We start from the raw sequence: 25961 nt of genomic DNA on the forward strand, positions 1-25961 counted from the left end.
GCTTTTTGCCACCCAAATGTCCTGGCAAGGAGGAGTCCAAGACTGGCCCTTCTCTCCAGCCAGAGTCCTAGTGTGGAGTGCCTGGCCCCAGCAAGCCCTGCAGGCCAGGTGAGACATGGCTGGGTGAGATCTCTGCCCTGGAGGCATCTGGAGGGGTTCATGGTGTTCAGGCTGGAGTTTCACCTGGTGTGTGATGGGAGCGTGCTCCTCCTCATCTCTCCAGTCACTGTGTGCCACCAGCCAGCCAGGCTCTGCTGTTCCCCTCAGGCAGCTGTCACAGGATTTCCAAGTGCTTTTAAGGGAAAAAGGAAGAAAATGTGAGTTTTACCAAGTGTGACCTGTAACAGACCATTAGTTGAAAGCTAATTTTCCAGATAATGGATGTTGCTTTAAAGATTATTGCTGGAATCTTATGCTTGCCCATAAAAAACATCAAGATTACACTTTATGATGAGAATGCTTTGTCTCTCTGAGAGTGCCCCTCATCTCATTTCTACTAGAGCTCTTCAAATGCTCATTTAAGCTTTGAACAATCCTATGAAGCAGATTTTTTTTTTTTTTAAGCAGCAGATTTATTTTTTTAGCAGCAGATTAACCCAAAGTGAGGCATTCTGAAGTTTGGACACTCATTTTCAAGACCTGCAAGCAAGCTTGTGGCAAGTTAGGATTTGAACTACCCCTTCTTCCATCCTCAGTTTTTAGGAGTTCCAGTACAGCCTTTGGATGGTGTCATTTGTAGGAGGAAGGCACTTGGTTGTCCCCCATAAAGAAATGTTTTCCTTCCTGTCAAATGCCAAATGTTTCTTTTCTGTCATGGTTTATATTTCTCTTCTCCCTTTTCCCACCTACTTCTTTATTCCTCTCTTACTGTCTTGAAAGAATAGGTAGCTCATAGGTAGCAAGTTATCTCACTGGGCAAGGAAATCTTGCTCTCTGCAGTTTGGCAGCACAGCAGAGGGGATGGGGAGCTTGGATCATAACTGGAGATACAAGAGAGAAAAGCTTTCTGTTGGGAAAGTGAGCAGAGCCATGGCTTCTATGACCACAGGAGGATTCTGAAAGCAGATCTGTCAGATACCTGTCATGTGCTTTTTCCTGCACTCAGAGGGATGGACCAGAAAATCTTGCAAAATCTTGTATTTTTGTGATGCTGTTTGTACTTGTCCAGAAGTGACCAGGTACGACCATGTGGGGGAGGTGAGGCTGTAAAAAACGTTGCCTCTCTTCTCTGCCAGCAGGGGATGCATTTAGAGGCTCGTAGCCTGTTTTTCAAGTGGAGGAAAAAAAAATGAATAAAGGAGTTTCATGGGGACCTTTGCTTCGATAAGCCACAAAGCAAATGAACACAGAAGTGACTGACACCAGCAGTTAGGGAGAAAAGCCAGCAATAAAGAACAAAGTTCCTCCCAAATCTTAGCTTGGTTTGCAGTTGTGGTTCCCAGGAAGCAGCTCTGCCATGAAAGACATGGTAGGGATTCATGGGCTCCTATCCTGGTCTCTGCCCTCCCTGCATGGGGTAAACGTCTTTCCAGGAGGGAAATGCCTGGTTATTTGTTTGCCTAATGGGAATTGCTCTGAATCACCGGGTTATAGAGACAAATTAAATTAAAATGGCTGGAATAAACTCATATTGCCTCTGGAAATGGTGGGGTTTTTTGTCACCCTGGGTATATGCTCTAGCTGTCTGCCTTTTATATGTAACCTTCTGTTATCCAGAAGGGAGCTGACCTGGCTAAAAATAAATCTCATGAAAAAAAAAAATAAAATAGCTTGAAGTGTCTTCAGTTCTTGTAGCATCCCATCTTGTATCTGGCTTCTGTTTTCTTCCAGCAGTCCTGTCTGGGCTCCAATGCTCAGTGCCAGGTGGTTGAGCAAAACACAGCTCTGGTGGGCTCATGAAGACCCCAAAGCATTAGGCCAGAAAAATACTGCCTGTCACCTTCTCAGCACTGTGAATCTCAGCTGGCAAAAGGATTTAAGTGTCATGATCCCTGCTCAGAGCTTGGATGGCTGGGCTGAAATGTCCTATCTACCTGACACACTGGGCTTTCTGATCCCTAGTCCAACAATTTCATCACTAAGCTACACTTAACACACTTTTGGCCCAGCCTCACGTAGCTTAAATCCCATCTGAATCTTTCTGCCAGCTGGTATGACCCCTCTGAAGAACCAGAAGCAGCCTGTGTGAAACCTCAAGGTGCAGGAAAATCAGTAGAGTTTAGGCTTTATCAGTCCAGGCCATTTATTCTTCGGCAAGCACACAAGGAAAACATAGGAAAAAAATATGACTGATTGCACCTACAACTCTTCAGTGACTTGTAAGGGGAAATGGAAAAGCTCCTGCTCTGCTTTCAGATTGGCTTCACCCCGTTCCTGCTTGGGATTGGGAGAGCGCTGGGCTTGGGGAGCAAAGGGGTGACATTGTTCTCTGAGCAATTTCCAGCGTGTCTGGGGCCTGGGTTGGGTTGCTCATAGCAGGGTAAATGTCTGCTTGATACAACTAAAATGTCCTATGCTGGCTATAAGTAATTTGGGCTGATGGCCTGGAAAAGTCCACTGCAAGTGACTGGGCATGGACATATCACAAAGACTTGTGTGACTTGGTTGGCTGGGACGCTTCTGCCATCAGCACCTTGTCCTCACCATTCTAATGCAATGTAGTGTTTTCTTCTGGTTTTCTTCTCAAAGCAACCTTTGAGGGGCCTATCCTGTGGCAGGCAGTGCTGTGAAACGCTCTTCTTGTCCTTCTTTGGCAAATGCACTTTGGGTTTGCGTTCTGCCTTAGCTTTACAGTGCCTCACCTCACACAAGTGAATGTTGGGCAGTGCAATTTGTGGGACTCATGAAGAAATGTGACCTCATTCTCACTCTCTGCTTTTAAACTTTGTACAGCAGGAGGCAGAAAGAGTGTGTGTGCAATATGCTCTTATGAGCATAAATAATAGACATGAAGGAATCTGTTACATTTTTGCTGTGTTTTGGTGGCCTATTAGGCTTAAATAAGCATTGATTTCCTTTTTCCTTGTTTTCTGTTCCATCTCCTAGCAGTGATTATATTCTTGGGAAAGTGTTTTCCATTTCCTTAATGTCTTTTATCACCCACAGTGTGCATGTAAGCAAAATAGCACTAATCAGAGGAATAACCAGAGAACAGTGTAAGCCAAGCAATTGAGAAGAAACTTTGATTATTTGTCAAAGGAGTCACTTCTGTGCCTGTAAAGCTGGAACACTGTTGGAGACCGTCTGAAAATAATACATGTTAATGAAGCACGGAAATACATGGCAAAGTCTATGTTTCTCTGCAGCACCTGTGATCTACAGAGTGCATAGAACAATCTTTGTTAGCCTCTTAAAACAAACTCCTTATTTGAGAGAAACTCTTCTTTGTTTTTACTAGGTGAGATAAATGCGTTTCTTGTTCAGACACATGGTAGAAATGATTCTTAGCAATCTTTTCCCCCCTTTTTTTTTCTAAAAATAAGCTGTGACGCTCAAATCATCTGCCCCCAATTTACTCCTGTGTGACCCTAAGACCCTGATCTGTCAGATCTGTCCACATCTGTGCCCACCACCGAAGAATGTGGCAGATTCAACACAACATATGGCTGAAGCAGTGCATATGATATTCATGGGAAATGGAAGAAGCATCACCATTTCCTTCGTACCAAACACCTCCTTGAGCTATTTGTGCCCTGCACTCACAGAGATTCCAGGGTTTCACTCTGCCGTGAATTACACTCAGCAATTGAAATTTCAGTGCAACTGTTTGCAGATGCCTTTCTAGGGATTTCTTTAAGACATACTAGTGGCTGAGTTTTCCTAGCAAATAAATGAGCTTAGAAACAAGGCATGTTTTCAAGCCGTGACACCATTCCGAGGATGTGGCAAGACCCTTCTGGTTAGGGAATTCATTTTGCATGCTATGAGGTTTAACTTATTTCCCTTTAAATCCTCACTTTCTCTTCTCCACTTCTTTGGATGAGGGGTGGGAAATCCTAAAGACTCAGGCTTTTGCAAAGCTATGGCTCAAGTCAGGATTGAAAAATAACTTAGTGTTGCGTGTTTCAAGCCCAGGGTTACCTGACCCTCAACACCAGCTGTGATTTTCAGAGTCTGGCATCACAAAAATGTCAAGAGACTTTGAAACTTGTCGGGGCTGCTCTGCTCCCCAGAGCCACTCTCATTAGGGTAGCATTAGCTGTGCCAGCCTTAGGCTAGCACTGTTTGGGGTGAGCTCTGTGGCAGGGCAGTGCATTGTCACACCTTCCCACCCACTGCTGAGCCAGGTAATCGCTGCAGGGTCTGAGCCCACCTCAAACACCAGCCAGATCATAGCCCCAGCCTCTGTACAAAGAGCCAAGGGCAACTCATCTTGGCTCTTGCTCCTCTCCTTTGAAGGACACCCACACTGCTGTTTATTGTCATTCCATTGACACATGCTAGTCTCTTAAAATGCAGGAACTCAAATGTGTTTTTAAACTTGGGGCACCAGGAAGCTGTTTGCCAGTTTCCCAAGAAAAGTTGTCATAGTGTAGTGTACCTGCATCCACACGAAGGATTGGCACAAGTGGAAAGGTGTTGCTTAAAAACCCCTTTACCTCAAATGGGAAAATGGGAGACAGTTTATGCTACAGAAGTAGTGTAGCCTAAACTCTACAAGAGATGGTCATGAGTCACTGACTCTATAATCACCTGACAGAGAATTATTTTGCACTTTTCTTAGGTAAGTTTGGTGTGATTCATGGTTCTCATTTATTCTCCCAGTGGGGAAAAAAGCCTTGTATAGTTACAACAAATGCCTTAAAATAGAAAAGCATGACTTGACAATTTATTTCTTCAGTTGGGTTTTTTTTTTTCCTTTTAGTAAATGAAGAGAAAGATGGTGCTGCCAGGAGAAGTGGAATTAAAGAGTGTCAAATCATTTTTCAGTTCTCTAGGCCGCCTCTTACCCAGGAAGAATGCTAATTGCTGCTTAATTGTTCACAAAACAAATGTGGGTTTTTTTTTATTTTTAGGTGGTAGGGAGTCTGAGAGTGTTACTCTTTCAGTCTCTCGTGGAATGGGAAGAGGGGACACTTGTGTCCTGCGAGACACATGAATGTGCTTAGTGCTGGAGTGTGCAACCTGATGGCATTTGACAGATAAAAGCAGCCTCAGCCCGTGAGGTGGATGATTTGCACAATTGAAGTCTGGATGCAGGTCTGGCTCTGGATGTTTTGCGTGGCTGATACCAATCCTGAGCAGAGAAACCTGGATGTCTGCTCCTGAGCACAGCATCTCCACCCACGGGTGAGGGTTCTGATCATGTGCAGTTCCCAAGGCTAGTCCCCTCCTAGGAGGGCCCTGGATGGATGTTTTAGGGAAGGCTCAGATGCACCTCCCTGCTTCTGTTTTCCTCAGATGAGATGAGCTCCTGGGCACAGGCTTACAGTGCCCCAGTCCTTGCTGCTTTGTTTGTACCCTGCTCTCGGGGCAGAGATAATGGGACTGATCCAAAGCCAGCTCCAAAGCAATCACAAGTCTTTCCTTTGTCTTCAGTGGGGTTTGGATCAGGCCCAAAGCTCATAAGCAGTTTTCCACCAAGAGTTCCCGGCACTTATGTCAGTCACTGGCAACAAGGGAAGGGATAAATCCAGCATCGGCTGCTTCAGATGCCAGGCACATTCTGTGTGTGTGTGTGTGTGTGTGTCACAGGGGTGGATATAAACTCTCACAGTCCGGCTGGGCTCCTGCTAAACTGCATGACAGCTTGCAAAGGGCAGGCAGCTACGGGGCTGCTTCCAGGACCGACCTCGAAAGATTTCAGTCTGAAGAGAGCCGGGATGTTCTGTGCTGTGCCCAAGGAAACCTTCCTCAGGAGCAGCTGCATGGGCACGGGAAGGAGCTGGGATGGCTGCCCAGTCAGGCTGGCACAGAGCAGTGAGGATTTCCTCAGCATCCCACAGGGCAAGGCAGGGGGAAGGTAAGCACGGGAGAGACACTTCTGCTCCTGGGGGGCTCCCTGTGCTCCCCCAAACCTGTTTGTTCTCTCTCCAGAGCCTTAAAGCTGCTCTTGGCCTGAGGGCGGGCGGTCAGTGGGGGGCACATGAGCTCGCCCACACCAGTGGGAGTCTCTCGACAGCCTCTGGTAGCCTTTGGACGCCTTCCCGGGTGTGTTTTAGGACTGGGTGTTCATTTAACATGAACCTTAGCCAGCCCCAGCTGTGTGCGGGAGGAAGAGCCATGGGGGGACATGAGGAGGGAGAGGGGGAGGTGTTTTTCTTAGGAAAAAGGCAAGCAGAAATAGACACCCCTTGTCATTTTTTTTGGCAGGCGAGGGGAGTTTTGGGAGGGCTGGAGGTCAGAGGAGTTAGATCTTCGCCTGGGTCTCTAATTGTTTTTTTGGCAACCCAATTGTTTTAATCCCCTCCTTTCAGGGGGGATAGGGGAGCCCTCCTGCCCCCTTCCTGTGCTGGGAGCAGGGCAGGAGCTCCTCTGTCACCTGCAGAGCCATTTTCAGAGCAAGGTGCGGGCAGCTGGGATTTCCTGATGCAAAATGCAGCAGGAAAGCTGGGCTCTCCAGGCCAAGGAATTAATGACACTGTTAGGGGGGAATTTGAGTTTCCACATCACTAAGAAAAGGAACTGGATACCCGAGGCAATAGACCAAAGTCAAGCTATAAAGTAATTACATTTCTCCCTGCGTTTCATGTGTTTGTTTAATTTTAGTGTTTAAAGGGAAAGGTTTCCTGAAAGCACTGTGCCAGCAACTCTAAAAAAATAATTGTGTGTCTTTCTTTAACATATGTTCTGGCAGGAATGTCCTGCCTATATTTTTTGGCAGAGGTTTTTGCTTTATCATTAGTCTTTTGACTATGGTTTTAAGTTAGACTTGATGTTGGTAAGATGGCAAAACACACCATTTCTGGGTTGTCACCTCCATCTCTCACCCTTTACCTGTGGGATTCTGGGGCACTTTGCTATCCTGTGCTGTGTTAATCCCAGTTCCTCCAAACAGCAGGCACGAGGAGTTTGCACAGCCATCTTTTGGCATTGCTGCCTGCCTGGCTGGATTGAGGTGTGAAAAACTGCCAACGTTTAAAACAAATCTTGTGAAGACACCAGGCCAGCACTTTGCTCTGCACTCTGACCCTGTTTCTGAGTTGAGCCAGTGCTGCACCTGCAGCTGGCTCAGGATGCTGTGGGATGGTCCCTCCTGCAGCCCCTCCCTGTGCCTGAACCGCAGTGCTGGGTGTGAAGTGAGGTACCCCTAATCCCACACAGGTGTCCCTTGGAAGGAGGGAGAGGTTTTCTCTAAGACTTGCATATTTCTTGGTGTTATTTTCTATGAATGACTTTTCAGGTTTAATAGTCTCTGAGGGGCTGTAGTGCCAGGAGAGCACCCACACTGCAGGACCTCATCTTGCCAAAGTGACGGCTTTGTAAGGGCATTCTGCAGTGACACACCCTTCTGCCTTGCCCTGCTGAAGCAGACCTGGCTGTGGTTCATGTGTCACTTCTGGGAGTTATTTTCTCTTGGGTATTTTATAAATCCTGACTTTTGGCGGAGCTGCTCTTTACAGGGTCATGACAACCACAGCCTGATGCTAGACTTGGAAACATCAAGTGAACCACCCCAAATTGCCATTTAGCACCTGTGAAAGAAGCCTCAGCCCCTGGCAGAAGGAAGGGAATGTGTGCCTGGAGCACCCTTCAGCTGGGGACAGGGCAGGTTGTCTCTCACGCTGTCATAATGAGAAGCATGTCATCCCCATAGCTTGCAAGGCGAGCAATTCCTACTCTCATGTGCAAAACCACACTAAATCCCAACCCCTGGAGTTACACTGACATGCTGTGCATGTTAACACACCCTTCAGTGAACTGGGTAGCACAGAGGAGAGGTCAATAAATGGGGAAAATAAAAGGAATACAGTAGAACATGCTCATATGTTCATGCAAGAGTCACTTGTTTTGTGACAGGTTTTTTGGTTTTTTTTTGTTTTGTTTTGTTTTAGAGGTATCTTTTATTTGGTGCAACAGAGAAGCAGAAGAAAGTATATTCAGGCATATGATGAAATGGAAACATTTCAAAAGCATGTGGCTGAGTGGAATGACATGGAAAAATGGCACAGCTGTTTTCATACACCCACTGTTAGTGTGTGTAAGCTGAAGATGCGAGTGACTGTGCAGAGCCTTATGCAGTGTAAGATTTAGCCCAAGCCTTACTTACAGTAGCCTAATTTCTACTTCAGGAGAGAGTGAGCTTTTTTATTTCATGGTGAATTCAGTGTGAGTGGAAAGGTTCACTCCAGTATCTTTAAAGATGGAAGTCCAGTACTCCTAGAGCTACATGGTCAGTTGGGGGTGTTTGGGGAGATAAGGAAGCTGCTTAATGTATGCAATTGAAATAATTTGATAAGATTTAGAGCCAGACATTTCTCACAGCTAAACCCACACACCAACAGCTAGATAGAACCTCTGTGCAGCTGAGAGGTGTGTAAAGGTCCCATTCAAGAATGAGATGTGATCATCTAAAACAGGGAATAGAAGTGCTTTGTAATGCCAAGTTTGCCGTCATGCCTACTTTTGTATAGAATGCAGATCATCTTAAAGTGTTCTTGAGATAAGTGGGATAGACTGAACCAGAGTGTATTGCTAAAGGTATATCTTTGTATTTCTGGAGTAGCTGCAGATTTAGATGTTAAACATTATCCATAATGTGTTTTGAGTATTCTGTACTGTGTTAGTTTTCCCCCACAAAGCTACGCAGTCTGTTCTATTGGAAAGTCGGTGGTGTAGTTGTTCTTCTGTGATTATCCAGTAGGAGTTGGCTCCATTGTCATCTCTGGTTTGATAAGGATAGAGAAAAACAGTTTTCTGAAGCTGTTGAGAGGATGAAATAATATTTTGATGCCTGTTATATTTTAAGATTTGCAGTTCTCTTCAATCATGTGTTCATTCATGACTCGTGCATGCAGACACAAAGCAGGTGTCCTGTGCAGTAACAAACCTGTCTCCTCTGAGAAGTTCTGGCACTGGGACTGTACACAGTAAAGCACTGGGGCCTTCCATGGCAGGGAAGGACTAGGAGCAAAACTTGCTGCAGTCATCCTTTAGCAGCACTGGCAGGGAAATTGTGTAGTTTCCCCTTATTGGGATGATGTATCCAAAAAGAATCCTCCCTTTTTTCAGTAAAGGCTTTCTCCTTTTTGCTTCCCCTTCCACTTGGTCAATTATCACTGCTTGAAATTTAAGATAATTCCTGATCTCTTGTCTAGACAGTGGGTTTTCATTTTCTGATGTGTAAGGAGTTTTCTGGCCCTTCCTCATGCTGTTTTTCCTGCAGTCATAAGCTTTGTTGTAGTGGTAGGGGAGGTACATTGATTTGCAGCCAGATTCTCTGAGGCTCTATCTGTGCTGGGTGACACTGCTGAGAGCATGGGGGTTGTGTCAAATACATCCCCAAACCAGAGCAGCCAAGGTGGACCTGTTTCAGGGAAGGCAGTGGCTGTTCTTCCCTCGCAGGCAGGAGAGTCTTTGCACAGCCCTTGGTGATGGCACCAAGTTGTGATTCCCAAGAGCTAAGGTCTGGCCATCCCAGATCCAGGCAGTGAAAAAGAATTCAGCTGTGGGCAGCCTCTCTAAAGAGTAGAAAAACTGCCCTGATGGAGAGGTCCTGGACCAGTTGGGAGAAACAGTCCTCAGCATCCTCCAGCACTTACACAGGATGCAATTTGTGCTTAGACTTCAGTGTTTTCTAGCTGCAGATAAAGCTGTGCTCTCCAAATGTGTCCTATCATATCCTGAACATATTTATCCTCCCAGCCCCACTGCATGCTTAAGAATGGGCACTGCCACTTTACCAAGTGTTAGTGATGCCCATGACTTTGGCAGCAGTTTCTCCAACAGGGATTTCTTTTCTGAAAGCCTCAGCCTCTGAGGTAGTAAAGCAATGGGAAAGTGCAGATTCCAGCAATAGAAAGTTAGAAATTCTGCTGCTCAAGGTTGCAAGAAGCAGTGATTCTTAAGGGTTAAAGACTTTCTAGATATTGTATAGTTAAAATCACATGAATATTTATGTTATACCCATGATTTTGTGGGGAAATGATTTCCAGCCAGAGCGTCTCTGGATAGCAGCTGCGTGAGAGTTTTGAGAGCCGACTTTGATTTACTGCTGCAGTTCACTACACCTCATGCATACCATCAGCATACTCAAAATTATGGTGTTTTCTAATCTGACTATCTCTGCCCTCTCATTACATCTTCCTGCCATTCTTTTTAGCCTGTCAGCTGTTTCAGTGGGTGTTTGGTGTAGCAGTGAGCTGCTTTGCTGTTCGGTTTCCTGGTCTGTTTGGTGGAGAGCTTGGGGTACTCTAGAAATGGTAACAGGCACAAGCTGTTTTACATGAGAAATTAAAGCTGAAATTCAGAAGCCTTGAAATTTGAGAATTAAGGCCTTAACTGTGGCCTTCATCATCTTCCTTGTGCTTATGTTTTATCTGTGCTTTTTTTATATATCACTGCCAAGCCATCCTAGCTCGTTTTTCTGCCTCATCCCAATTCCCTGATGTCATATCAAGCATCCCTTTGGGGTCCATCTCTCCCCTCAGGTGTTTGTTCCTGGCTTCTCCCTGGTCCTTGCCCCATTTCTCCTACTTTGCAGTTCTGTTGCTCTCCTCTTTTCTTGATTTGGGCAGTGAGGGACTTGCTGACTCAGGCCCTGAGATGACAGGGAGGGCTCTCTTGTTCTCTCTTCTGGTGCCCGGAGCCACAGTCATGTCCAGCAGCCAAGAAGGGAATTATAGCAAGGAAAGACCTGAGCAATCCCCAGAAGAAGCAAGCCCTAGAAGCCCCCAAATGGAGCAAGATCAAGGCAGACAGAATCTATAGAGGTTTTTCTCCCAAAGGCTAATAAATTTTCGGTGGGACATTCAAAGTCTCTTTACTTTGCCAGATTTGGATGTTAAAGGCACATCCCTGTTCCCAGGGTGACACCAAATTTCCAGTCTCCTTTCCAGAAGATGGAGGCGTGAGAGCGACTCCAAAAAAATAATTGTTAGAATTTTTTTATCGACCAAGCACTTTTCTTTAATCTTGTGTTGGAAAACTGCCAGGCCTCCCCCTCTCCCACCCTCCTTGTGATTTCCTAGAAAACTCTGCTGGAGTCAGACACCTGGCAAAGGAGAATTTCAGCCCCAAAAGTTTTAATGTGGTGAAACAGGGGCTCCTGATGGCGCAGGGTGTCTCAACTGATGCCCTTCTGGCATCCCAGTGCTGTGCTGCACCACATCTCCCACCAGCTCAAACTCAGGGCCTCGTGCTAGAAAATTCATTCCTTGTCACTTCAAGCAGGGTAAATGGGAGATGTAAAAGCACTTTGCAGCGTTCAGGGAGCATCAGGCATGAGTGCAAATGGGAAGGCCATGGCAAGTGCTCCCTGCCTGTGCTTCAAGGTAACCCCTGCCAGCGTGCGCCGCCTCCTTGCAAATGCCATACAACGTTTCTCACTCTCTGCTGGAGGAAAAACTGCCCTAAGAAAAGCAGAATGAGGGCTGATGTTTTGAAAGGTGTCCAAGATTAACAAAACTCAACTCTCCAGGGCTGAGTTTTGCCTCTTGTGTTTCTCAACCAGGGTGGTTGAATGTGTTACAGACCTATCAGAAATTTTGCTACAAATGCACAAATATTAATCTACAGCCATTTCCTTTGCTTTCTTAAACATGAATGAGGATTTTTGTCTCTTTCTCCCTCCATAAATTGTTCATGGTCAGAGGGGGCATGTTCCGTGTCAAAGTCTTGACCGCCAGGATCAAACAAAAAAACCCTTGTGAACTCAGAAGTGGAGACAAATAAATGACTATTACTTTTTTTTTTCTTTTTGCCTGGAGTTAAACCTTTTCTCTGTCAACAATATTGACTTTGTTCACTTGGAAGGAAACAGAGGGAGAGAGAGAGAGGGAGATTTCTCTAGATGCTGCACAGAAAAAAAACATTTTGGAAGGAGGAATGAAAAAAGACAGAGGTTACAGGAAATGGTAGACATTTTTTGTTGAATTAAACCATTAGGAGTGACCCAAAAACCAACGGGAAAGAAAGGAAACAACTGGATACATTTAGGTCACAAGAACCAGCCAAACGGGGAGCTGAAACCAATTATCATAAATGAATGTTTCTCTTTTATTCATGACCACCGTGTATGCTCCCATGATGCTCTTTGTCTTATTATAAAAACAGATGAAACTATTTCATTTTGTTCTTATACTTATTAGCTAATGCAACTTTTGGGCAATTTATCAAACACTAACACATGTTGTGATTAATAAGCTCAGAGAATTAATCACAGCTAAAGCCCCTTAAAAAACAGAGGATGTTGGGTCCCTCTTAAATATATGTTTGTGCAGGATTATGTAACTTAAGCAGTCACATCTAGTTTTGATGCATATTCATGCATTTTACACACGGAAAGATCCCTGAAACCATATGTTCAGGCAAGCTATAATTACAGTAACTTCCATTTCTGTGGGACTTTGCCCTGCAGCATGGGCAGAGCAAGCCCTGCTTGCCCTAGACGGGGGTGCTGGGGGTTGTGCACAGAGCCCACCCCCTCCCTGCTGTCAGGAGAGGGGAGCAGCATGTGGGGTTTGGACTGTCACCCTTCAAAGGGGAGATGTCACTGTTGCTGTGGACCACAGAAAAAAACCCTGTCTGCTCCTTCTTTGATTCTTTCCCAGAGGTCTTGCTGCCCCCTTGAATCCAGATGCCATTGAGGGCGGGAGGAAAGTGCCACTGAACCTGGCCATAGCAGCTCTCAGCATCATCCTCCCTCCCACTAACCCAGCTCAGCCTCTAATGAGCCATAACTGGCTCTTAAGTGCCCCTAACCACTTCACCGAGGTTAGAATAAATTTCTAACTGGGGAAGAGGAAAGGCAGAGGCAGCCAGCATAGCCTGCAGCCTCACTGAGGTGCGGAGAAACCGGTTCTGTGCCGTGAGACAACCGTCAGACATAGAGAGGACCAGGGGGAGTACTTTTCACTAGAACATTTGGGGTTGTGGAAGCAGATGTTTTGGGAGTTTGGGTGTCCTTTGCCATTAGGCAGATCTGAATGTCTGCAGTCAGGAGGGATGTGGGGAAGTGGTCACCTGGGCACTGGCAGAGGCTGAGTTGCTTATGAATATCTCTCAAGAGAAACATTGAAAAGACTTGTGGCCTGGCTGAGGGACACTGTCGAAAGAACATGAAGCTTCTGAGAATATTTGTTCTTTACTGAAATATACATTCATATACCTATTTTTTACATTGCACCCCAGCTCCAGGCAAGAGCAAATATTAACATCCTTGAGCATCACAATGGATGGAAAGTCTATTGTTTGGTTGCTATAAAAATGAATAAGTGCATCCCCGTTTCTAAGCTCCAAAGTACAGTAACACAGCTCCCTGAGGCTCCCCGTTAGCAGCCTGTTCTGCTCAGCGAGGTACTCGCTGTGTCAACATCCAGTTGACTTCAGCAGGAACAAAGTATTTGTTTAAGTTGTTTTATTGACTAGGATGGGACTTGAGCATGTGTTTAAATGCTTTTTAGAACTAAGGCATAAATGCTCGATTCTCACAGCCCAGCAAAATAATGGGGCTGATCCTCAGTCAAGCATAAATTCTACACTGTGCTACAGGAGTAGCTGAGTGAAAGTCTATAGTATGTGTCAGACCAGATTTTCATAATGATCCTAAAATATCTCTATCTCTCCATAGACTGCAATGATCTCAGTGTTAAAAAGGAAAAAAGGGGAAAGTGAAGTTACTATCCTCTGTGGTCAAGGCATCTGAAGAAACTCTTTCTTACTCGCTAATGGCTGCAAAATGGAATTTACGCAAGTTTATGCATTCTAATTTGTCAAGCATTCAACAAATATGCAAAAGGGTGCTAGGCCTGCTTGTGTGGAACTACTCTGGCATTTAAGAAGAAAGAAACATCCCTAAACAGCACCTGCTGGCATTTCCTATAAGGAAAAGGTCTTTTTCTGTGCCTCTCATGTGTCAGCAAATTAATTTTTTTTCTCCCAACTTAATCCCAGTGAAGTGTATTTTTTTTTTTCCCCTAAAATAGATGCATACCACCAAAATATTTTTGGTGTGTGTTAACAACATGTTGGCCCTATGGACTACATTTCTTCTGGGGAAGATAGACGACCTTCTTTTACTTTGAGTTTCCAACCAAGATCGCCAGCAAAAGAAAATTAAAAAGCAGGCTTTTCGTTTTCATCTTTCGGCAACCCTGATGTGGTTGCCGAGGCATTGCTTAGAAACACAAACATTACAGCACATATGGAAGTCTACTGTCGAGTGGAACCGAGTCCTAAAGCAACATGTTAAGTCGGAAAAATTTATGTTCATGCTAAAGCGGCAGTGTGGTAATCGGTTTCAATGGAAGTAAAAGGAATGCATCAGAGATGAAAATGGCTCGCTCTCTTGGATGCAAGTGCAGGAATTCAGACCCATGGTCTGGGATGACTGTGTGAAGAGGAAGTTGCTTTTGTTAGTCAGGGCAAATCAGGCTCGTGGCAACTGTACTTCTCTCCTTGCATGTGTATCTGTCTGCATAGAAGCAGCTTTATTTTGGACAGTTGTTTAGTATTAAAAGACCTTTAAGTCCATCGAGTCGCATATGCCCATTTACATACACTCCAAATAGTAATTTTTCCCCTTTATTTGGATGTAAATGAGGTACTTTCAGGCTTGCCAAGGGCAATGGAGGCACAAGTCCAAATTCTTGCTTTGCCAAGTCAAGCCGTTCATCTCTTTCCAGGGTCCTTATCAGGGTTGCTTCTTTAGGTACCTTTGTATTAGGGAAAAGGGAGATAGGAATGTCCAGGAAGGGATTAATTGTGACTCTTTTAGGATGGTCTGAATAACCTCCTGTGGGTGCCTTCTTCAATTGATTCAAAAGCCTGGAAAACTTGCTTAGACAAGATACCTTAAAGCAAATAAATCACAGTAAAGGTTTGCTCTCTGGAACCAGTGGTTTGTACTCCTGTCCAGAAAATCTCTTGGCATCTCGATTACATGTCTGGTTCAATATCTAAATATCTTCAAAAAGCCCAGATCTCCCTAGTTTCTCATAGTTGTGTGCCTCAGTTTCTTGTTTGTGAATTTGAATCTCCTTACCTTATGAGAATGGTGTAAATAATGATGGCTGTGACTTTTACAGATATTGGGAAAAGTCATGGTTTAAAAATATTTCAGAGACAGAGCTTCTAATATTATCAGGAATAAAAAAAGGAGGACAATGTTTATTGCTGCTCAAGTTATGTACTTGCAGTCTCATCATTTTCTAGTCAATAGGCTAAAGCATTTTTGCAGATATAATTGCCTTGAAAATTAGTGTTTGCCTTTCTCTAACCCCAGGGAAGCTGCCTGCCTAGACAATCCTGCATTTTGGAGTCTGGAGGTGGACCCAGCGTGGTGGTGGTGGTCAGACATGGTTTTGAGGGTGAAAGGTGTTGGGAAAAGGCACCTGCCCTGCCCTTCACTGGAGGCCTTGAAGCGCCATCATCACCACCACAGTACCATGGGCTGGATAAAGTGCTGAGCTGCTTCTTTCCCCCATGGACATCATACCCCTGGCCTCAGCAGAGCTAAAAACTTGTGTTTTCTGGGTTAGACATGCAGGTAGCCCAGGGCTGGGCTGAGCCCAACTCAGAGGAGCTGCTGGGGCAAAGGTACCAAGTGTCTTGCAGGAGAGAAGGAGAGTCTGAGGACCTAGCACACAAATCCTTTGTATCCCAGTTTTATCATCTTGCCTGCTGAGGGAATAGGTTGCTTTTTAAGTTGCTTATTGTCTCAGGCCTACAGCTAATCCTCTAAGAAAGTAATTTCTGTTGCTCATGGCTAATACCCCATCCTGCATTGAGAGTTATATCAGAGCAGAATTGCTGCTTAGTCACTGGCTGCTTTTCAGCCAAAGAAACATCATGGGTTCTGGATTATTGTGCTTTTTTTTCCTTTTTTTGCTTTCTCTCTCTTTCCCTTTTTTAAAAACAATTTTTTTTTTTATTTTTAATTTTTAATCCAGATGAATATGTAGATGTCATTTTCGATGTTCAATTCCTTGATTTTGCCCAGTTGGAAAAGCCACCTATTTATTTGAAAAATATTTTTGGAAGCCTGAAGATAACCATGTCGCTCCCATGGTTAAAATGCCTTATATAAAACTTGTTATTACCATAGATCAATGGGATATGTACAGAATATGTTACAATGGGGCCTGTGTTAAGGATTTGTCAAGATTTCCATTATAAACCGCTATTTTCGAGGGTTTATAACTCAGTCATAAAAATTCATTCCAAGCTAAAACTTGGCAAACAAAATGTCAACCCAGGAGAGATTTTCTTTTACCAGATTTACTTTAATGCTTTAAACTGATTTGTCTATTTTAAAATTATACGAGTGCCCTGTTTTATAGACTTTCTGCGTATACAGGGTGCATGTGTGCTAATATAACACACATACCAAGGAAAAAACAACGTTAAAAGCACATTAGCACAGCAAATCAGAGCTCCAGAAAACCCACAAGGTTAAAAATGAGGTTGGATTTGCAGTTTGTGGAATCTTAAGCAGAGGAATGCCAACTTTGAGATAAATCTTCAACTGGTGGACTCAGCTGTTAGGGGCTGGTTTACACCAGCTGAGCTGCTGTCCTGTCATGGTGCCACCCAACGTGTGACATCTCTAGGCATCTGAAAAAGCTGCTGTTGAAAACTGGTGGAAATCATGACACTAAGGTGAGGGGTGGCTAGAGAGGATTGAGGATCTTCTCAGGGCAGCTGGTGTGACAGGAGCAGATGTTCATCTGACCTCCCATCCAGCATTTCTGGATTCAGCCTGCTCTTGATGGTCACAGGGAAGAGGTGGGTGTGACAATGAGGTGCCAAAATCAGAAGATTAAAGCAAAGTTCTCTGTCTCTTCTCTGTGGTTAAGGATCCAGAATTTGGCATCATGATGTAGTAGGTGGCCTGAGCTGTTCATCACTCTTAAACACAAATGTCATTGTCGACACCTACATTTGTCCTAGGTACCATGATACCTGGTCCAAGTATTTCTTTCCCAGTGCTCTGTCTTTGGCTGTGATAGATGAAGTGTGGTTCATCCTGCTCACAGCCCCAAGTCCTGCCTTGCAGCAGGGCCTGGAGCAGAGGAGGACATGCAGCTGGGCTTACAAAAACTCAGCCTGAGCCCCTGAGGTTGGACAGGCAGCAGCGAAGCACAGAATCCTCCAACAGATGTTGGAGAGGAGTTCTAAGGCCTGAGGGAGCTGATTTGCATCCTTAGACCACAGCAGGGGTCTCAGGTAACCCTTCTGCCAGCCTGTGGGCCTCAGCTGCCTGCCCAAAACCCTGAGGTGGATCCAGGCCTTGGTTCTTTGCAGGACTGAGCTTTAGAACACAGGGTCAGACCAGCTATTCACTTTCTGGAAAGAGATGTACAAGACTTGGGTTTGGCAACCTTTACTGGTGCACTGGCTCCCTTTCTCCTGAAATCTTGGGCTGTGAACTCTCTTTTGCTGATAGGACCGAGGTGTTTGCAATCTCCAAATATCACTAGGCTGTGTGACACCCTGCTCCAGCAAACCCCTCCTGGGATCTTTTGTGGAGCTTGGTGTTGAGTCCCTCTTGCTTGTGGGTTTTGTTAATTGAGGGTAGAAGTGGGTTCCCCTCTCTGCCATAAATCCAGCGCACACACACGCACACACACTTTTAAGATATTTAGAAAAGTTCTACTCTGTGTATCTTAAATGTGTGTGGGGGGGGGTGGGGAGTAAAGAAAAGCAATAAAGAACCTACATTATACCACATGTGTGAGCAAAGGGCTGTGGTTAACTCCCTTCAGATAGGTTTCAACCAGGGCCCCTTTGTAACAGCCCCCAGAAGACTACTGAAAAGTCGGCATCCATAGTTTTAAATAGGTTAGTTTAAAAAATAAATTGTATTAGACACTTTTCCTACCCCCACCTCTGCAAACCAAATACACAAGTGACACAAATATGGAAAAATGCAGCTGGTTGTGGCTCACACAGGGTACCCAGTTTGTCCTGGCATGCTGGGGACATTGGCTGTGGACAGGAGGGAAGAGCACCATGTGTGCCTCTACCTGGCAGTCTTCCTGTGCTGGGAGAAATGGATGGTAACTTTGTGGTCAGTGCTCTGGAGAGGGATGATTTTAAATAGGCTGGTGAGCATTTCTGGATACATATGGGATGAAGAAAGCCTTGACCTAAATAAAAGAGACAGGAGTACTCCAACCCCTGTATCCTTTTTCCTCCCTGCCCTGCTTCACCTTCCCTTCATTTAGAAGTGGTGCCAAGCTACTGCTTTTTCTACTGTTTATATTGCTGCTGGTTATGGGCTCCTCTGCCTGTTCTAAGTGTCTGTGCTGCCCCCAGCCCCACTTATCCCCACGGTGTGTCCACAGCCAGCTGTGACACAGTGACACGCAGCGCTGTGATGGCTGAGCACACAAGAGATTGAGGGACATTAATAAGAATCAGATTGAGAATAAAGTGAGTTGACAACTGAGCTTTGATTTTCCAAAGTGCTTTTTGGATGAAAAATGCTTCTCTTTATTTTCTTTTTTTTTCCTGGATGTTGTTTGGCACAAAGGATGACATTATTTGCATTGGCACCTTTTCCAGATCAGCTCCCAAAACGCTTCCAATCTAGGATTACTGATTTTTCACTTGTCAAGAAAACAAAACAAACCAGAATAGAAATGATGGGTTTGGCTTTTGCTTTGTGTGTTGTGAAAAACAAATAAACAAAACAAATATTTTTCCAAGTTTTTAATGGAAAATCAAATTCCCATGCTTACCAGAGTTGCTAATTAAGCAAGCCAGAAGGAGAACACTACACCCAGGGGCATGTAGCATTTCCTCATGGCTTGTCAAACTTATAAGAAACATATCTCAAACATGTCTCTTCATCATTTTATTTATCACTGATGATAAAAATTAAACTTGGATCAGTGGGAGTGAGATCTCACTTTTCAACTGAACTCTATGTCAGAAATAAAACAGCTTCTGAGAGAACAATATAACCACAGTGGAGGGAGCCGGGTCACCTTTTGGTGAATTTAAATGAGTTCTTAATGAAAAGGGGAATAAATTTTTCACACATTCCTCTGCATTAAAGAGGGGTCAGAGTCTAGCATCAAGGTGAGCCTAAACTCAGGAAAGACACAAAGGGAATTCCTGAGCTGCCGACAGAAATGTCTCTCCAGTCTGCCAGGAGCCAAAATGCTACTGCTGGAAAAACAGCAGGCAGGGTGGAAATCTGGGTCCAATGAAGGAGCAGCCAGGGAAGCTGTGGAGTGGGGTCGCAGAGCGGGGAAGATAAACAGCATCCCCCCACCACAGAGGTCAAGCTTATTACAGGGATGGGGCTGCTGGTGGGTGTGAATAGGTTCAGCCAGATGGCAGGGACCAGCAATTCTGTCCCCCATTAATGAAACTTTGCAGCATCCAGTCCTTATTGTAAAGATGTGATGCATTTGAACAGTGGCTGTCAGGATTTATTAAAAATGTGTAACCTCAGGCAAGTTACCAAGTTCTCCGTGTCTCCGTTTTGCTCTCTGTAAAAAGGGCTGTTAATCCAAGAGAATTACCATAAGGATAAGCAATGGGGGTGGACAGGACAACTTTTTTTTTTTCCCTGAGAGTTAATTTATATTTATCTGTCTGATGAAAACCTTAAATGCCAATGCAACGGGCTTTTAAAAAATATATGGGTCATCTCAGAAGCAATAATCCAGAGCTGTTGTTTGTATAGTGTTTTCCTGCTCTGTGGTGTTCCTCAACGATGCTGCCAGTCAGCTTTGAGAATGATCTTGCAAAAATGGATTTCACTCATGTGACTTCCACTTAGGTGGGACAGCTGTGGGAGGACCACAGCCTCTTCCCAGGGCACACATACAGGGATCTGCTAGGCTGTCCTGGGATTTCTGAGAGCACTGCAGTCACACCTGCAGTGCCCAAATTCTCTAGTGTGGGAGTGGTGCCTTTGCTGTGTGTTCCTGGTGTCTCTGCTCCTCTCCTGGGGTGAAGGAATGAATTGCAGTCCCACCAGTAGGCAGGAGCTGAAGCACTGCTGTCAGGAGCCCCATGCAGACCTGGGCTGGGTTGTGGCCTGATGATGTCCCTTCTCAGCTGGACCTGTGGTAGCTCCGACCCCGCGGTGGGAACCTCAGCCTCACTGCATGGGGACAGGGGGTGGCAGAGCTGTGGGCACAGTGGGATGGACAGCAAGCCCTCCTGGGCCTCCAGCAAGGACTGGTGATGGGTAGAGAATAGGGAGACATCTCCAGGAATAGGGTCTGGGTCTTGTTCTTAAATTAGACACGTAATTACTCAAGTCTTTCCAGCATTAGTAAGGGACAGGCATTTCCAGAGGGAAATTCAGACCTGAGTGGTGGGAAGCCCTCCCCTATGGGGGAAGGGGCCCAACTAGGTCCCTAATTTAAGCTTCTTGATTGAGAACTTCACATTTGGTGTAAAGACTCACAGTCTTTGGGGATAAGTCTTTGGGATAAGCATAAGAAAACGTGTTAAATCCTACAAATATTCCCCACTGTTGATAGTGTCCAGGAGAGTTATCTCCTCTGGGAATGGCAACCATTTTCCCTCCCTGCATCTTCTGGGGGGAAATCAGGGGTCCATTGGAGGTGGACAGTGCTGAGCTGCCTTCCCTGTCTGAGTACCCAGTTCTTTTTCTATAATAACTTTATTTAAAAGGAGGGGCAGGGAGCAGTGGGGAGACAAGGAAAATATTTGTGTAAGAAAACTCCACTTTAAAAGACAGCTTAAAACTGGGATTAATAAGTCTGCTTTTATGGGAGCATTTCTACATGTTGTAAAACATTTTTAAAAACATTGTAAAAACTACAGAGTTTCAGGTTAAATATGGCTGATTTTCTTTATAGAGCTGACCTGCTTCCCAGAGGTGATGTATACACACCATATGACACAGGGGTTGCTAGGATAGGCAGTGTTTTTACATTGATTACTGTAGTAAATAATAATGTAAAACTGTGCATAAATAGGGAGTTCAATCCAGAGCTACCCCTGGGGTCTGCAGTTCTTTACATATGGCCCATTTTTCATCACTTCTGTGATTATTTTATTTTTTTGGAGGAAGAAGGAAAAAGGGAGGGAGTGTACTGGTTTGTTTTTTTTTTTTTTCATTTGTTTTTGTTTTTTTTTTTTTTCGTTTGTTTTTTGGGTTTTTTTTGGTTTTTTTTTTTCTCAGAAGAATATCTCCTCTTGGGTCAGCTGTTGAGCAGATGCCAAAAATACTGGTCAACACTATGGGGAATTTGTTCCCTCAGCCATTCAGGAGTTACAAAGGAGAACAAGAAGGAGCTGAGGTGGCCAAAGAGGAGTGGGCAGATGAAGTGCATGCTGTAGTTTAGACACTGGGGAAGACATGAGAATATTATCCAGATATCCAGCAGGAGCAGCAGCCAAGTGAATAACCTCTGCTCCCTGCCTGGGTAAAATATGGAGTGGTGGGTTTAGACTGCAAAAAGGTGTCTTCATATGCCTTGGAAAAACTGGATAACTGCATGGGTGGAGAAGTGCTGGGAGCAGGTCCATGGGTGCCTGTCTGTCTGTCTGCTCAGGGATGACCCCCACTGCTGGGATATACCCATTGCCATGAGCAGCTCTGGACAGACAGATTTCAGCTCTCCTTTGATGGAGACACAATTAATCACTCCTTAAACACATGCTTTGATGGCATTGCCCCTTAGACAGGGCTTGTCCCAGCTGGAGGGGAGTGGAGGGGAAACGAGGACCTTCCTGGCCGGTCTAATAGCCCTGGTGTCCCTGGTGAAATTATTGGCCGCCACTTAACGCAATTTGTTTCATTTTGCAATTATTCTTCAGGGGGATTTTATAAGCTCCTGTAATAAGTCACTTCTGCTGGGATCTGGAGAGGAAGTGACCTGCATTAGAGGCAGAGGCATTAGCCCAGCCTCCCCTCCACACTGCCTTGGGATCCCAGCACAGTGCTTTCCACAGTCCTGTGTGTGTGCCTGTGGAAGCCTGTGTAGGTGTGCCTATGTGTGAGTACATGTATAGTTCTATATGTGACTTTTTCTAGAGAAATATGTGTGTGTGCTACATATGGAAGCAGGGGTCCTCAGGTTTTAGGGGCTGAGAAGCACAAAACCCAGCTGAGCTCTCTGATGTTTCTGCTACAGAGAGATGTGCCAGTAGAAAACAGTTGCCTGCTGGTTTTCCTTGGCCAGGACTGGAGGTGCTTAAGCACAGGTGCTCATACTCCCAAATCCATGGTCATGGCTGAGCTCCTGCTCTCCAGTCTGTTTTCCCTTCAAGGTGTGCTGTGAGCTGGCTTTCCCAGAGGAGGCTTTCAGGTTATGGTGGTGGAGCAGGGCGATATTTCAGTCAGCTGCTCTCCCGGGCTTTCCCGTGTGGACAGGAACCTCAGGCTTGGGCAGCTTCCCACGGATGTGAGGCAGGCACAGGCCACAAACAGCGCTCCGTTTCCACACCAGCAAAAGCCCCACGCATGCACACTCACCATAAATGTGTCACCCTGTCCCATCCACACACAGTGGGCGCCCATATAACCACACACACACAGACACACACACACGCTCCTCTTCCAGATTCCAGCGGGCCTGCGAGTTTTAACTACCTAAATTAAAAACAGATTCTATCCTCCAGTGGGGAGCTGCCAGGAACTCGTCTTTTCCCCCTCCCTGACTTTTCTCTCCCAAATGCATTGGGGGAAAAAATACATGCAGTTCTCCAACGGGGCAAATGACTTCTCAGCATTTAGAGAGGTTGAGGGTGGGGGCAGGGGGATGCACAGAGGAGGAAAAGGGAATGCACAGAATTACTTTCTAGTGGTAGGAGAATAAACAGCTTAAGTTAATAAAGTTGAGGCCGAGGAGAACTATTTGGAGAGTGTGGAGGAAGTCAGGGATTAGTGAGAAAATAGGAGCGCAACAGCAGGAAATAGTGTGGCAGTGCAGTGGATCTGAAGGGAGAGCGGAGGATGGAGGGATGGAGAGGTTTGGCCTGCACAGTGGGCATGAGAGTGGGAAATTGAAGGGCTGGCAGCTCTAAGTCACAGCCCTGCTGAAGACACACCACCTTGTGCTCATCAAAATCTGCCTTGGGAGCCAAAAGCTCCGCCGAAAATGATGCAACCTATTTTTAGGAACGGGTTTACTGATGGAGATGCCTTCTTTGTCGCAAGGCACGTGTAGCAGATATTAAAAGGAAACAATTCTAAGAGGAGAAAGGGGAGCTCTGGGGTGAGAGGACAATGCCAGTCCTATGGGAGGACACCAGGGCTGCAGTCCCTGCCTGTCCCCTCTGACAGTGCTGCTGTCCCAGCACGGGCAGCCCCTTTGAGTGACAGCCCTGGGCACCAGGCACGTTGCTGACTCGATGACTTTTTGCAACTGTTGGAGAAGCTTAGCAGATAAGCACACAACAGTTTTTATTATTCCAAGAGGCAGAAGACTTGCCTTAGTGAGCGGTAACAAATACGGACATTCACGACCAGGATTAGAACAAACTGCACTGGTGGGCAAGGGCCAAAGGCAGCACGGAGCTGCAGTGTAACCCAAAACCTCCACAGCTGTTTTCATTTTCCTCCCTTCAACACAGTCCCTGTGTGGTACTTCAGGGAGAATTATGAAAGTGGCGTGTAATTCAGAGAAGTAATGTCTTTCTTTTTTTTTTTCTCCTCCCTTCTCTCTTGCTCTCTTTTTCTTGGAGTAATGAAAATTGCTGTGGTAGATCATTTTGGATTCAAGGGAAATATCAGACTATTTTCTGCAGCATCTCATTCATCCCTCAGCAGTCAAAACTATAAATTTAATGAAAAAAAAAAAATAAAAAGAAGAGGTGAACAGCTTAGAAGTGCTGGACTTTGTGCAAATGAATGAAGTGACTTGGTGGCCTGAAAGAGACTTGTTGCTTTCATTCCAGTACAAAGGCTGATCTGTACAAATCCCCACCCCGGAGAAGGGGATTCTTACTGCCGTGAAGCCCTGCTGGCTCCCGCCGGCATTTTGATGGGAATTGTTTAAAAAGGCCACATTCTCTGCTGTATCCTGGTGATTCACACCAGCTTGGAGGATGCTCTACCTCTGAGAACAAAAGGTGTTTTTTTCTGGAGGACAAGTCCTCACCTGATCTAATGCTCTTTGCTCTGCTGTGCTTAGGCCAGCAGAGAATTTAGCCTTCTTGTTTTTAAACAGAAATGACCACACTGTGGCTCCTCTGTCCTGTTGCTGGCACAGTTTTCCAAGAGGTGCTGCATTTTCTCATTAAAATCTCTAATTCTAGCATATGCAAAAAATCTGAAAAAATTTCCTTCTTTCAGTCAACTAAAATATTTTGTTTAAAATATTTTGAGGCCCTTCCTTTCAATTGTGCAAAAAAATTTTAGGCAAGAAAATTTAAACATCTTTGTCAGAAAAAAATACATATCTTAATTGTCTAAGTATTTCAATCCAGCTTTATCAAAGACTACATTAAAAAAAAAGGACTTTTTTTCATCTTCCCTTGTTATACTTTAAAAAAATTCCCAACAAACCAGGCTAATATATTTGCATTAAAAAAAAAACAAACAACTAAACAAAACAACAAAACAACCCCCTCAAAGCCATCAGTTGCACTCCAGGAAATACTTCACCTCGAGTGAATATTAGGAAGAAGTGCTGAAAAGTTATATTTCTCGCCTGAAATTGTTGGGATTGTTCAAAAACCTTAGATAGCTGTTGCATCTTGTTATCAAATTCTGTTGGTCTTTCTTTTAATGGGTTTCACATGATTTTTATTCAACAAGAAAATAACTCAGAGAGCGACTGGAAACACTTAACGTGTGTACCCTGACACATCTGCACATACCATAATAGACACATGAATTTAATGCTCAGTTGATTCAATGCAGGGAGTGGAATTTAGTGTCAAGTCAATTAAAATATCCTGTTCCCACCCCCTCCCCCCCCACAACCCCCTCCCTTTTCTTTCTTTCCTTCCCCCCCTGCAGTATTTATCGGGGTTGCTGCATGGGAGGTATGTGGTGTGGAAGTTGTGGGAGCGCTGGAATCGCGCCGTGACGCGGCGTTCGTGCAGCCCTCGCTCCGCTGCCGTGACCCTGCTGAAGGCACCACAACCACACCACTGCAGAGCTCTGCTGAGCCACGGAGCACAGGGGCAGGGGTGCCAAAAGGCTGCCCACATGCACTGGTGCCCACACTCTCCTGGCTGGGCAGTGAAGAAGAGGATTTGGCTGTGTGAGCACGACAGACACAAACCCTGTTCTCAGTGCCCTGTGTGAGTCTGGAAGGCTACTGGGGCTAAACAAGTGTTATAAAACAGTTATGAGCAGCAGATAAATACAGCGTGAAAAAGATTAATGGTTAGGCAGCAGTTAAGGGTAAAGAAATATATTGCTTTCCATCTTGACATGAGCTGTTTTGGTTTTCCTGGAAGCCTATCCATAGGTCTGTTGCGTCTGTTGGGATTTAATATCCTCAATCCAAGGACTTCGGGATGAGGGCTGTGTGTTCCATGCTGTCGATGGACTGTGTGCCACTGTCATGGCACTGGGAGGCGTGGAGCAGTGTGGGGAATATGCAGAATACACAAATCCTTTATTTGGTAGCGATAATGCCAGAGATGTTACAAAAGCAACATCATCTCTGCAGTGATTTTAGAATCAGTTTTGGTTTCAGTTTGGAAGATCGGCAGAGCTGGATTCCTGGGCTGCTACAATGTTCCCTTTAAGTCAATGGGTTTTCCTCCACTGATGTGCGTGGATTTTGGGTACAGAAATTTATTATGAAGATCTGCACTTTGTGCATCAGAAAAAGCATGGGGCAAACCTAAGTATAGTTAGACAAATGTATTTGGATGCACACATAATTTTTTTAACCAAGGGGATAAAC

Source organism: Cyanistes caeruleus, chromosome 9, assembly GCF_971803275.1.
Source record: "Cyanistes caeruleus chromosome 9, bCyaCae1.hap1.1, whole genome shotgun sequence".
Lineage (NCBI taxonomy): Eukaryota > Metazoa > Chordata > Aves > Passeriformes > Paridae > Cyanistes > Cyanistes caeruleus.